Here is a 14,283-nt window from a genome sequence, read left to right as displayed (position 1 = left end):
TACGCCGGTGCAAAACTCGTTGCTGAAGAGGTGACGTATCTAAAAGAAAAGATACAAGTGGCGGTTAGCCGCGAAACGGCGCAAAATTGGAAAAGCTAAACGGCGACGCATAGCTATGATCATGCGTAATATTTGAAAAGTTAATGGGGACAGGTACCCATGAAATCATTGTAACGATATTTACATAAACCTGTATAGAGCAGTCCAGATATATACTTACAAGTATGAAGCGGGAATTGTCCCACATCAGCTCCTGGTTTAACGGGCGGCGCAATGCTCAAACTCGCAGAGGCGGGAATATTCTCTTTTTCAAGCTGTATTTTCCGGGCAACTAGATTAGCGGGTGTAAGTAAAAATATAACGATTAGCGAACACAGAATTGATTTTCTACACAAAACTGCAGCGGTGAGACGAATATATATATATATATATATATATTCAAAAATGAATTTTCTGACAGTTAGCTAGCAGCTGTAAGTAAATATGAGTGTTACACAAAAGTGAGAATCGACTGTATTTCAAGTGAACAGATACCTTTTCTATTCTTGAAACATCGGCGTAACGAGTTGCCGCGTCTTTTAGGAGCATCGGGTTTCGCTGAAGTTGCAGGGTTCTTGACATCTATGATCTCCACGTCTGAACCCAGCGTATCGCGTGGTTCGGGAACACACCAGTTTTCAGCCATATCGTCAGATGTCTCCGTGTCAGTATCTGTATGAGAAATTGCGCGTAGTTCGTGTTTACATACAAAGGATTAAAGCAACTGATATAGTATAATATAGTTTTACGGTATAAACATATTTGCGGTGTAAATTAATATAGCAAGACTTATGCCGCTATATATTAATAATTCAGTATTATTTTGGTGGCTACCGCTATTATTTGTTTTATTAATTTAATCATATATTTATTATGACATAATTTGTGTAATACAATAGTTAATAGATGCTATAGTTTTACGCCATAAACAGTATATATTAACATAGATAATATATATATATATATATTTAGCATTCTTACATGTGATACATGAAAGATAAATATCTTTGTACCGTGTTACAATGACATTTTTCCCTATCTAAAAGCAAAAAGGTGCTCCTAATTACCCATGATGAGATGAAGAGCAGGACCATTATCGGCTATCGGCGCCACGGCTTCAATGCGCGCATAATTCTGCGTTATGAAATTATTGCGCCAATTGGGCGACATACACGGCTCTTAAATAAGAAAGAATGCATGAATATATAATACTTATAATATAATGACACAATCAGAATGAGTCAATACTCTGTACATTATACGCGTATAATACCGAGTTAATAAATGCATTAATTGCATGTATGACTGTGTTCTGGGTGTTAACAGAAGGCGTGTGATGTGGCGTAACTGGGTGTGTTTCTGGGTGTTAACACCTGAGTTGCTTTCTGACACTCAGGATAAATACAGCTGACTGTCCCACTACAGGACAACAGACATCCACCAGAAGCCCGACTAGGTTAAAAAGCAGAGCTATTCTAAATGTAAGTATATAAGACAGTTGTGTTATTATTCGCAAATGCTTAATTATATTTAACTATGCATCTCTAAACCATAATTAACCCTTGTCAGGCTGCATAATTTTACAACCTTAACAGGCTGCATAGGTACAATTGTACCTTCACATATACCTCCACTGTGGGAAGACTTTACTTGGTTTCAGAAACTAAAGTTCATTCAGCTACAAATGTTATGCTGATATCTATTGTTCAGTGTTGTTACTGGTCACTTATGTTGCTGTCAATTAAGTTAATTCAAACTGGGAGTGGCTTCTACTTGTCTTCCTGCCTCCCTCCTCTCATTAGCCATTTTGCTGTTCATCTCATTGCTGTGAGCACACATTTCTAGGCTTGTGAAGTCTTCAATTTCTTGGAAACGAAGGTAGGAAAGTCTCACAGCATCTAACAGCCAGTTATACCTTTATTCTCATTATGTGGGGACAGAACAGTCAAATTGTCTTTCAGCCTGGACTTGGCTTACATATATTTTGTATGAAACTTATCACTATAGGTATAATTTTTATACGAAAAATGGATAATAATTAGTATCTACATATTGTTTTATGATGTTTTATTTATATTCAGCACAAAATACGAAGCCAAAATTCATCTAGCAAGTCATCATGAGTGATAGTAATGCTGGATCTAGTTTCCGCCATAATCCAAGAAAACGTGTTTGCAGGTTAGTATAATTTTGTGAAAAGCCAATAATGTAGTATTTCGGAAAATTATTTATTTTACATTTTTTCATATTTACAGATTTATGTCTGACGAAATAATGCGAATGCTAGAAGAATCTGATTCTGAGCATGAGGATGAACCATATGTTCCATCTGATGATGAAAACTATGTACCACAAGTGGATGTTACTGAAGAAGATTCAGACATTGAACAAGAAATGGTCATAGAGCATGAAAATGAATACGAATCAGACGAAAGTGTTGAGGATGATTCTGTGCCTCAAAGTGCAGGCGACATTTGGACTGCTAAGGATGAAACTCAATGGTGCAGTAATCCACTGCCAAATGCACAAACAAAATCTCGTAATGTCCTACGACAAAGAGGTGGCCCTGCAGCAATCAGCAACCTATATACAGCAAAAGAGCTATTCAAGTCCATCATGACTCCCGAGATGTGTGACATCATATTACGGGAAACGAATCGAAAGGCCAAGAGAGTTTGTGATGCTTACAACAACAAACTGGTACAACGTTTTCCTGATTCTTCCAAACGGCCACCACAAAAAACATTCAAGCAATTTACTGAAACTGAACTTCATGCATTTTTGGGCATACTGATTGCTGCTGGTGTGCACAGAGCCAACAAAGAGAATCTGGAGGAAATGTGGAATGTTGCTGCTCTGCCTCTTATACGTGCAGCCATGTCTCGTGACCGCTTCAAGATGATACTCAGATTTATCAGGTTTGACAACGAAAATACACGTGCAGAACGTGTGCAAACAGACAAAGCTGCACCAATACGGGACATCTGGACAATGCTGAACAGTAATCTGGAGAGAGCCTACAAGCCATATCATTGTATCACCGTCGACGAGCAATTATTTCCATTTAGAGGTCATACTAAATTTACCCAGTATATACCTTCAAAACCAGCTAAATATGGCATAAAGATTTTCTGGGCTTGTGACTCATCAAATGCCTACCCTTTACAAGGTCAGCTCTACACTGGGAAACCAACTGATGGTCCTCGACAAGTAAACATTGGAGAACGAACAGTATTGGACCTAGTGAGCTCGTATAAAGGCTCTGGAAGAAATGTCACCACCGATAACTTCTTTACAACCATGGAACTAGCTAAGGTATTGAACTCCTGGAACATGACACTAGTTGGTACAGTGAGAAAAAACAAAAGGTTCCTACCTAACAACATGCAGCCTGCCAAAGAAAGGCCTGTATACTCGACAAATTTTGCCTACAATCATGATGCAACAGTCTGTTCATATGTACCAAAGAAGAACAAATCAGTCGTGCTTCTATCATCTATGCACATGACGGGAGAAGTTGAAGAGACACTAGCAGCCAAGCCAGAGATAATAAAATACTACAACATAACAAAAGGTGGCGTTGATGTTATGGATAAAATGTTGGGAGAGTACACTGTGAAACGACGAACATCACGTTGGACTTTGGCATTTTTCTACAATATGATTGATGTCAGTGGGTTAGCATCCTACATCATCTACAGAGAACACAATCCAAGCTTCAGGGCAAAGGATCAACGAAGAAAGTTCCTGAAAGATCTCGCAAATCAGCTGTGTATGATTGCAATTGAAGACCGTAGTACAAACAAAATGATAATGAGAAACCATTTTCTTCGAGGTGCAGTAGAAATGGTGCTTGGACGATGCATTGTGGTAGCATCGCAGCCAGCAGCTGGCCCCAAAATACCTCATGGTAGTCGTGGACCCTCCCCTGTTGTTGGTAGTTGCTATGTCTGCAGAGACCTGAGGCGAAAACAACACAAGACTAGAAAGTCTTGTGTGGTTTGTGTGAAACCCATTTGCGATGAACACTCTGTAGCAAAGCCAACATGCATTACTTGCAAAGAAAATCAATAAAAAAAAGTTTCTTACATTTTCTTTTATAATGTAAATGAACAGTTTTTTACTTGTTTATAATAGTTAAATAGCATTATCATTAAAAAAAAATTTATGCTTTTTCCCTTGCATTATCTTCATTCAAAATATATGAGGTACATTTGTACCTATGCAGCTTGTTATGGATGCAAAAAGATCTCGACCCCTTATCTCGGAAGCGGGTGGAGATATTTTATTGAAATTTGGCCAATATATTCTGGACCAAAAATGTAGAGATGTCACGAAATTTCAGCCCTCTACGTCTTTTCAAAAAAAAGTTATTGCAATTTTAAAACGGAATAGTTACAATTGTACCTATTCAGCCGGATAAGGGTTAAGGATGTTATTTGTTTAATAAGTTAGCGTTATACTGGACGCTAACTGCATATTTAGTAGCGATGTATAATATAGTTTTTACTGTATAAGCAATATTTGTGGGACATAATTAATATAGAAAGGCTTATGGCTGGGTCATAACAACCATTGTCATCTGACATGTGCGAGCAATTAGTCACGGGTGCCGTATAATGCGGTTTCCTGTAGGTGTGTTCACGGTGGGTGGTAATTTCTCTCTGAACAGTTGCGCTACTCTCTGAAAAGTAAGTGTTTACTGTTTTATTTGCGGTCTAATATTATCAATGCCTGTAAAGCATATTTTTTGTAACGTAGTTTTAAACTGTATTTATTGGCGGAGCAGTTATAGATAAAACTTATCCCCTATTTATTTAAGATGGAAGCCCAATACCCTCGCGAGCAATGCAGCCCCCTTCTTGCAAGCACACAATTAGGTATTATACGCGTATAACGATATGGCTGAAAACTGGTGTGTTCCCGAACCACGCGATACGCTGGGTTCAGACGTGGAGATCATAGATGTCAAGAACCCTGCAACTTCAGCGAAACCCGATGCTCCTAAAAGACGCGGCAACTCGTTACGCCGATGTTTCAAGAATAGAAAAGGTATCTGTTCACTTGAAATACAGTCGATTCTCACTTTTGTGTAAAGGTACTGTCACACTAGACGATATCGCTAGCGATCCGTGACGTTGCAGCGTCCTCGCTAGCGATATCGTCCAGTGTGACAGGCAGCAGCGATCAGGCCCCTGCTGGGAGATCGCTGGTCGGGGAAGAAAGTCCAGAACTTTATTTCGTCGCTGGACTCCCCGTAGACATCGCTGAATCGGCGTGTGTGACACCGATTCAGCGATGTCTTCACTGGTAACCAGGGTAAACATCGGGTAACTAAGCGCAGGGCCGCGCTTAGTAACCCGCTGTTTACCCTGGTTTCCAGCGTAAAAAAACAAACAGTACATACTTACATTCAGCTGTCTGTCCCTTGCTGTCTGGTTCCTGCCTTGACTGCTGGCCGTAGTGAAAGCAGAGCACAGCCACAGCAGTGAGTCACCACTGTGTGACTCACCGCTGTGCTGTGCTTTCACTTTCACTTTGCGGCCAGCAGTCAGTGCAGGAACCAGACGGCAAGGGACAGACAGCTGAATGTAAGTATGTACTGTTTGTTTTTTTACGCTGGTAACCAGGGTAAACATCGGGTTACTAAGCGCGGCCCTGCGCTTAGTTACCCGATGTTTACCCTGGTTACTGGGGACCTCGGGATCGTTGGTCGCTGGAGAGCGGTCTGTGTGACAGCTCTCCAGCGACCAAACAGCGACGCTGCAGCGATCCGGATCGTTGTCGGTATCGCTGCAGCGTCGCTAAGTGTGACGGTACCTTAATACTCATATTTACTTACAGCTGCTAGCTAACTGTCAGAAAATTCATTTTTGAATATATATATATATATATATTCGTCTCACCGCTGCAGTTTTGTGTAGAAAATCAATTCTGTGTTCGCTAATCGTTATATTTTTACTTACACCCGCTAATCTAGTTGCCCGGAAAATACAGCTTGAAAAAGAGAATATTCCCGCCTCTGCGAGTTTGAGCATTGCGCCGCCCGTTAAACCAGGAGCTGATGTGGGACAATTCCCGCTTCATACTTGTAAGTATATATCTGGACTGCTCTATACAGGTTTATGTAAATATTGTTACAATGATTTCATGGGTACCTGTCCCCATTAACTTTTCAAATATTACGCATGATCATAGCTATGCGTCGCCGTTTAGCTTTTCCAATTTTGCGCCGTTTCGCGGCTAACCGCCACTTGTATCTTTTCTTTTAGATACGTCACCTCTTCAGCAACGAGTTTTGCACCGGCGTAATTACGACGCTGAAGAGAATCAACCACAAAGAGCTAATACGGCGGTGCGAACAACATCTCTCTCGCCCATCTGTGTTGTGGATCGTGATGAATGCTACGCTGCACCAAAACAACCCGGGAATCCAAGCCCCAAGATTTCACATCTTGAAATATACGTCACATCAGAAATATACGAACGTTTCAAGAGAGAAACGTGCAGCGCCGAACGCTAGGCCCCGCATAACTCGGCCCGCCAATAGCACAGGCGTCATACCACAAGTTACGCCTGAAAACAGAGAAATTGAACAGCTCTCCGAGGGTATGTGGTCACCCACAGAGCCCCTCAATATACCTGTGTGCCAGACTGTGCAATCTGCAGATACTGCTCTTGCAGGCTCTTCTAGAGTTTTTGCCCCTCTATTACCTCTAAAGAAACGAGCCGTATCCTGACGCCGTGTAGGTAGAAAGCAGAAAGTTGCTGTACATACACCTTACACAGGTCGTCCTTCGTGGGATGCTGACCATGTCAAAATGTTTACTGACATGTCTGCGCAGTACGCTCAAAGCAAACTCGCACAGATGGAACTAAAATCTTTCTGCGATACATATGAAAGACTGTTAAATGCATGTCCAACACCTGACATTACCGAGGAGCTGCGTGCTTTCAAACTAAATCACCCCTGATAAATCTAACTAAAGTCTTTTAAATCACATACAATGGTTGTCATTTTTCATAATATGTGCGTGTTGTGTGTTGTGTGTATTTGTCAGGGTCCGTCCATTGTTCATCGTTTCGTTATCAGATTCCGCAAAGATGCATTTGTCATCATTATGCTGTTAGCTAACTTAAAATTTGAGATGCTGTTTTATTGTGAGAAATAATTACACTGCCATGTAAATACACGCCTAAGGTATACGCAGAATTATAGATAGCGTCGCCAGCTGGGAAATTAATTGAGAAACGAGTCCAGTGGTAACGCGCCGCGAGCTGCAATAATTCAATATAAAATGACTATTTTCATCATGTGATAAAATAATGCAGAATTAAAGAAAGCTGGAATAATATATGTGGCTGTGTCAGCGCTAAAATAGAAAAATGTTAGTAATTCAATATAAAATGGCTATTTTCAGAATTTGACATTACCGCTTGCTATAGCGTTATTTTTATAAACATGTGTTATCCCCGAATCAAATTAACAATATCAAACATGTTGTGTTATAAAAGCATAAATAAAACTGATAGAAATGCACAAAGAGAAATGTTATCCCATGACTATTTTCATCATGTGATAAAATAATGCAGAATTAAAGAAAGCGGGAATAATATATGTGGCTGTGTCAGCGCTAAAATAGAAAAATGTTAGTAATTCAATATAAAATGGCTATTTTCAGAATTTGACATTACCGCTTGCTATAGCGTTATTTTTATAAACATGTGTTATCCCCGAATCAAATTAACAATATCAAACATGTTGTGTTATAAAAGCATAAATAAAACTGATAGAAATGCACAAAGAGAAATGTTATCCCAGAATAATTAATATGATATTCTGCCATCTAGTGGCCGTGATGGGTAATTGGTTATGCTACACATTTCTCAAAGAAATGTCTTTGTAAGCCAACAACGAAATTTTACACAAAAAACAAGAAAAACAGTAATACATGTGCAGCAGTAACTTAAAATGTGTTCCCAGAATCAAATTACCAATATCAAACATGTTGTGTTATAAATGCATGAATAAAACTGATAGAAATGCACAAAGAGTGCAGAAGTGTTATTTCTATAAAGATATATTGCCCGGTTTCTTATGTATGTCCAGTTATTTTCAACAAAACAAGGATAGAGTCAAATTATAGACAGCACATCCAAAGTGCATAAAGATAATAACATAAATAAGTCCTAAATGTCTATTTCTTGTGTGTGTGTGTGTGTGTGTGTGTGTGCTGTATGTGTTGTGTGTGTGTGGGTTCTGTGTGTTCGTTGTGTGTGGTTCTGTGTTGTGTGCGTGTGTGTGTGTGTGTGTTTGTGCCTGTCTGACCGCGATTTTACACAAAAACATTAAAAGTCTGTATATGTTAGATGTCTTTGTATAAAAAGGAGTCAAATTATAGGCTGCACAGGCACCTGTAAAATTAATAGTGTAAAATTAATATGTGCTAAAATAATGTAGAATTAATGAAAGCTGTAATAATATATGGGAATGTGTCACTTTTATATTCGTATAAAACACAACGCTTCTTACATGACAATCAAACAACAAAAACAAATGAAAGGTGTTATAAACCATGTGTAAAATAAATACACGACTAGGCTATATTTATAAACATGTGTTACCCCAGAATCAAGGCCACAATAACTTTTCTTTAAGCCGCTGACCCGCAGTTGGAACTAAAATCTTTCTGCGATACATATGAAAGACTGTTAAATGCGTGTCCAACACCTGACAATACCGAGGAGCTGCGTGCTTTCAAACTAAATCACCCCTGATAAATCTAACTAAAGTCTTTTAAATCACATACAATGGTTGTCATTTTTCATAATATGTGCGTGTTGTGTGCTGTGTGTATTTGTGTGTGTGTGTGAGTTCTGTATGTGTTGCGTGTTCTTTACAGAACCATAAACTTATAATAGCAAAATGTTGATGCCGACAGCCGCACACAGATGTATTTTTGCATTATTTCACAGTGCCTGATGAGTACCGGATGCATGGTTGGTTGAGAAGCGCCCGTGGGTGCAGAAGTGTTTGTGGCCCGCATATTAATAAAGCACAAAAAATCCCTGACCTATGTGGTCAGCATATTAATAAAGTGCAAAAAACATGATAACATAAGTCCTAAATGCCTAATAACCGCATATTAATAAAGTGCAAAAACATGATAACATAAGTCCTAAATGCCTAATAATCGCATATTAATCATAAATAAGTTCTAAATGTCTATTTCTTGTGTGTGTTGTATGTTAATAAAGTGCAAAAATCACTGACCTATGTGGCCCGCATATTAATAAAGTGCAAAAATCTCTGACCTATGTGGTCAACATATTAATAAAGTGCAAAAAACATGATAACATAAGTCCTAAATGACTAATAACCGCATATTAATAAAGTGCAAAAAAAAAAAAAATCCCTGACCTATGACAAAAAGCTAATATAATATAGACCAAAGATATAAAAAGAATGCTGAATTTTTACTAAACAGGTTGCTGCAGAATAAAAATGTCACAGCATGGAATAATAATGTTGAATTTATTTTCAAAGGATATTAGTAAGGCCGCGCACCAATAAATGATTTTACAATATTGTGCTATAAATCCCTTATAAATGAGAATGTGTTATAAATATCATATAAAAGTTGTGAAATTAATGTGTGATAAAATAATGTAGAATTAAAGAACGCCGAAATAATATCTGCGTATGCTGCAGCGCTAAAAGTTGTACATTTGTTTCTTACGTGTTTTGGTGCAGCCAAGAAGATTTTTTATGCAGATTTTATATAAAATGCGGGCGAAAATAGTTAATATTGGTGTATTTTCATACTTGTTCATCGTGTCGTTATCAGATACCGCAATGATGCATTTGTCAGCATCATGCTGTTAGCTAACTTAAAATTTGAGCTGTTGTTTTATCGTGAGAAATAAATCTTTTTAAATTTTTTACAATATCGTGTCTTTGGTTTTACTTGTGTTGTAACATTGGGTCATATTATAACTTGTGTTGTGACATTGGTGCATATCGCTTCTGTGTATATAAGGCAGCCACAAGGAGAAAATCTGCTACAATGTGAATAAACACAACTTACAATGCCCTCAGTAGATAACCTTCAGGTACAATACATGTACAAACAAAAAAAGCTGCCTCTTCTGTTTGTGAAAATAAACATTTATGGGGTACGCAAATACAAGGATGTAGGATTGCATACAGAAACACCAAAATGCCCCGCAGATAACCTTCAGGTACAATACATGTACAAACAAAAAAAGCTGCCTCTTCTGTTTGTGAAAATAAACATTTATGGGGTACGCAAATACAACAACAATTGACCTAGGTGTTATAAACCTCTGACCCACAGTTAACCTAAACATTTAGGTAATGTTCACCATTTAGTTAGTGTTCACCATTTACAAAAACAAATAGACAGCTTTAAGTTCTCCACTATATGAATACACTGCAAATACCCACAGCAGATTCTCTGTTTGTGAAAATAAACATTTAGTTAATGTTCACCATAGTGTTCAGTAGAGACACATATAAACAGCTTTAAGTTCTCCACTATATGAATACACTGTGAATAAAACAAAAGCTTACAGAATCAAACTCGGGGATACGTATAAAATCTATTATAAAACAAATGAGAAAGGTGTTATAAACCACGTGTAAAATAAATACACGACTAGACTATAATTATAAACATGTGTTATTCCACAAAATACGGGAATAATATCAAAACTACAACAAATTAAACTATATTAAACTATATCAAAAGGGGGAATCAAACAAGGAGGGACAGCTGGATACCAGCCGTCAGACAAGAGGAGGGGAGGGGTTACACACTTTGATACACTTTGATAGGGGCGGGGCACCTGTCAGATTGAGTTTGACGAAACTACCCGATGCTACACTACTCATTGTGGTCTACATACTGAGTCTTCCGCTCCAAGGTGTTCTCTCTGTTGCCTCTCACTCGCTTCTATCTTCAAGCTCTTGTTAAGTAGTTGTTGAAACAACACTGCATTAGGCCTACAAGTTAGGTCTGGGTTGTAGAGACGGTGTCTGCCGCTCCAAGGTGTTCTCCTGGTTTCCTTTCCTGGGCTTCAATCTTCAGGCTCGTGTTAAATAGTTTTTTAATCGAACAACTGCAGTGGGGCTACTAGTTTGGTTGGGGCCTATGTTGTGTGTTCCGTTCTGGAGCCCCCTCCTGTGGTTGCTAATGGTATGTTTGCGAGTTCTGCCCTTGGGCTCCCTCTGGTGGTTTTGAGTGGAACTGCTGCTCCATTAGGTAGCTGTAGCAGCTGCCTTCACTAATCGCCTTGCCTGGGTTTGTTATTTAAACCTGCTCTGGGCTTTAGTCCATGCCTGCTGTCAATGTTCTTGGTTGGATTTGATTCTTCCCTTGGATTTCTCATATGGCCAGTCCTTGTCTGCAAAAGATAAGTTTTGCTAGTTTGTTTGTCCATTTGTTTGGACTCTATTGCTTTGCATTTTGTCTCTTTTGTCCAGCTTGTCACTATGTCTTATTTAGGCTAGCTGGAAGCTCTGGGAAAGCAGATTTGCCCCTCCACACCGTGAGTCGGTGTGGAGTTCATTTTTGAAAACTCTGCGTGGATTTTGTTGTTTTTTATACTGACCGCACAGTATCCTTTGCTTTCTGTCTATCTAGTTTAGTATTGGCCTCCCCTTTGCTGAATTCTAATTTCATTTCTGTGTTCGTCATTTCCCTCTCCTTTCAAAGTCAATATTTGTGGGGGGCTGTCTTTCCTTTTCGGGGTTTCTCTGAGGCAAGATAGCTTTCTATTTCCTTCTTTAGGGGTAGTTATATCTTAGGCTGTGACGAGGTGTCTATGGAGTGTCAGGAACATCCCTCGGCTATTTCTAGTTGTGTTGTTAGGATTAGGGACTGCGGTCAGTAGAGATACCACCTTCTCAGAGCTCGTTCCAAGTTGGGTCTGGGTTGTAGAGACGGTGTCTCCCGCTCCAAGGTGTTCTCCAGGTTGCCTCTCCATAGCTTCAATCTTCATGCTCTTGTTAAGTAGTTGTTGAAACAACACTGCATTAGGCCTACAAGTTGGGTCTGGGTTGTAGAGACGGTGTCTGCCGCTCCAAGGTGTTCTCCAGGGTGCCTCTCCCTAGCTTCAATCTTCATGCTCTTGTTAAGTAGTTGTGGAAACAACACTGCAATAGGCCTACAAGTTGGGTCTGGGTTGTAGAGACGGTGTCTGCCGCTCCAAGGTGTTCTCCAGGTTACCTCTCCATGGTGTTCTCCAGGTTGACTTTCCATAGCTTCTATCTTCTAGCGCTCGTTAAGTAGTTGTTGAAACAACACTGCATTAGGCCTACAAGTTGGGTCTGGCTTGTAGAGACGGTGTCTCCTGCTCCAAGGTGTTCTCCAGGTTGCCACATAATCGAAGCTGCATAGAGCCTATTTTGTTATTTTAGGCCTACTAAGTCTTTCTGCGGTCCCTCCTTCCAATTGTCCTCCACTGAGCACACCAATGCAGACTGTGTACCCATGTAACCTTTTTTAAACCTGCGTCGAGCCAACTTTGTGGTGTAAAGCCTACTTGCAGTGTCTGGCTGCGCCACTCAATACAGCTGTCCTCTTTAAAAAAATGACCTGCAATTATCAGGTTTTCAGCCTATCGGAATTTTAAAACTGCAGAGGGGCTACTAGTTTGGTTGCGGCCTACTAACAGTGTCTGCCGCTCCAAGGTGTTCTCCTGGTTGCCTTTCCTGAGCTTCTATCTTCAGGCTCTTGTAAAATAGTTGTTAAATGGAACAACTGCATTTGGCCTACTAGTTGAGTTGGGGCCTACTAACAGTGTCTGCGGCTCCTTGCTGTTCTCCTGGTTTCCTGTCCTGAAATTCCATTTTCAGGCTCTCGTTAAGTAGTTGTGGATCGCCCTCAGACACAGGGCCTCGGGTTACTCGGTACCGGTCCTTTCTGTCTCAGTTCTGGGGTTGTCATGGTGGCTGGACCCGGTCATGACCCTGCTAAGGGGCATCCAATAAAGGTGGTGATAGAGTCTGTCAGGGGTTCGTGACGCCACCTGTGGTGTTCAGTCAGGGTGACCGACGCTGCTATGGGGTCCGCTGGGGTTATGGAATGGCAGCTAGATGGTATAACTTCCCACAGGCGAAGTATGTCCCCAGGGCTTCCCAGTAAAGCGAATGGTGATGGTGTGAGGTGCAGGCAATAATGAGGACACAGTGTTGCAGTCTCTTTACCTCTTTACTGAAGACTTCAGGATCCTCAATCCAGAGCACATTTAACCGGGCTATCAGAGACTGGCCGGTCCGATGGGCACATCCAGAGTTTCCTTCGCAGATGGAAATCGTTGCCTACCAATAGCGCCTGTGTGTTGTAGTCCTACCCTGCTGAGCATTCGGAAAAGTCCTCACAACTGCTATTCTCGTTCGTTCGTTCTCTACAGCTCTCTCTCTCTCGTTCTTTGGTTCCAGATGTTACTAGTTTCTAACGTCCCCCAGGTATGATATGGCTAGGACGCCACCCGTTTGACGGGAAGGCTCGGAGCTCTTCCGGGACCCTAGAGATGCCCCTCTCCACGCGTTGCCCCCTATGTCTTTGTAGGTGTAGTAAGGTAGACAGCCAACCTATAATTAACTGTCCGGCGGAATTTGAAGTAAGGCCTGAAGTCAGTTACTCCTACGGTGATCCGGCCACCGACTACTCACCTCAGTAAGATGTTGCCTCTCTCTCTCGGCACGACTCTCACTGGCTCTCCTTTGTGCTTAATCTCGTCTACACTGTTCCACAATATCCTTCCCTTCGTGTCTCTCTCCGGGATACCGCCGCAGGGTGTGCAGGCGCGCTTCTGTTACGTTCTGTTCTGTTCGCTAGGCACCTGCCAGGTTCCCACGCCTGACAGGGACCCCCCTGTGCCTTCTCCCTGCAACACCCCCTGCCACGGGATGTTGCCTGGTTCCAACCCAGTCAGCTTCTGACTAACTTACTCCCCAGCCCTTAGTTTTACCAGTGTGAGGAGTGGCCCAATAAATAAAGCCTTTTTCTCCCCCTAGTGGCCGTAGTGTGAAGTGTAATGTGTCCTGGTGATACCTGGTCAGGAGATCTCCTTAGTGCCATCAGACGTACCGCCACTCTCCTTAGCGGCAGAGTGCCATACTGCAACGACCAGGTCTATGGGGCGCTGCAGTTGTTAATGTTAGACTGCATTTGGCCTACTAGTTGGGTTGGGGCCTACTATCGGTGTCTGCCGCTC

The 14,283-nt window shown here is 40.9% G+C and overlaps 1 long non-coding RNA gene across 1 annotated transcript; it reads right to left on the bottom strand.

The window, feature by feature from the left end:
• Positions 1-214: 214 nt before the first annotated feature.
• On the bottom strand, positions 215-1,213 carry LOC138667679 (uncharacterized). The gene is made up of 3 exons (XR_011318883.1): positions 1,107-1,213; positions 535-711; positions 215-331 (listed from the first exon to the last, which is right to left on the bottom strand). It is a non-coding gene; the product is annotated as an uncharacterized lncRNA (long non-coding RNA).
• Positions 1,214-14,283: the final 13,070 nt, after the last annotated feature.

This window comes from Ranitomeya imitator, chromosome 2 (genome assembly GCF_032444005.1).
Source record: "Ranitomeya imitator isolate aRanImi1 chromosome 2, aRanImi1.pri, whole genome shotgun sequence".
Taxonomy (NCBI): domain Eukaryota; kingdom Metazoa; phylum Chordata; class Amphibia; order Anura; family Dendrobatidae; genus Ranitomeya; species Ranitomeya imitator.
The sequence above is the reverse complement of the archived record's forward strand: the minus strand, read 5'-3'. Positions and strand labels throughout refer to the sequence as shown.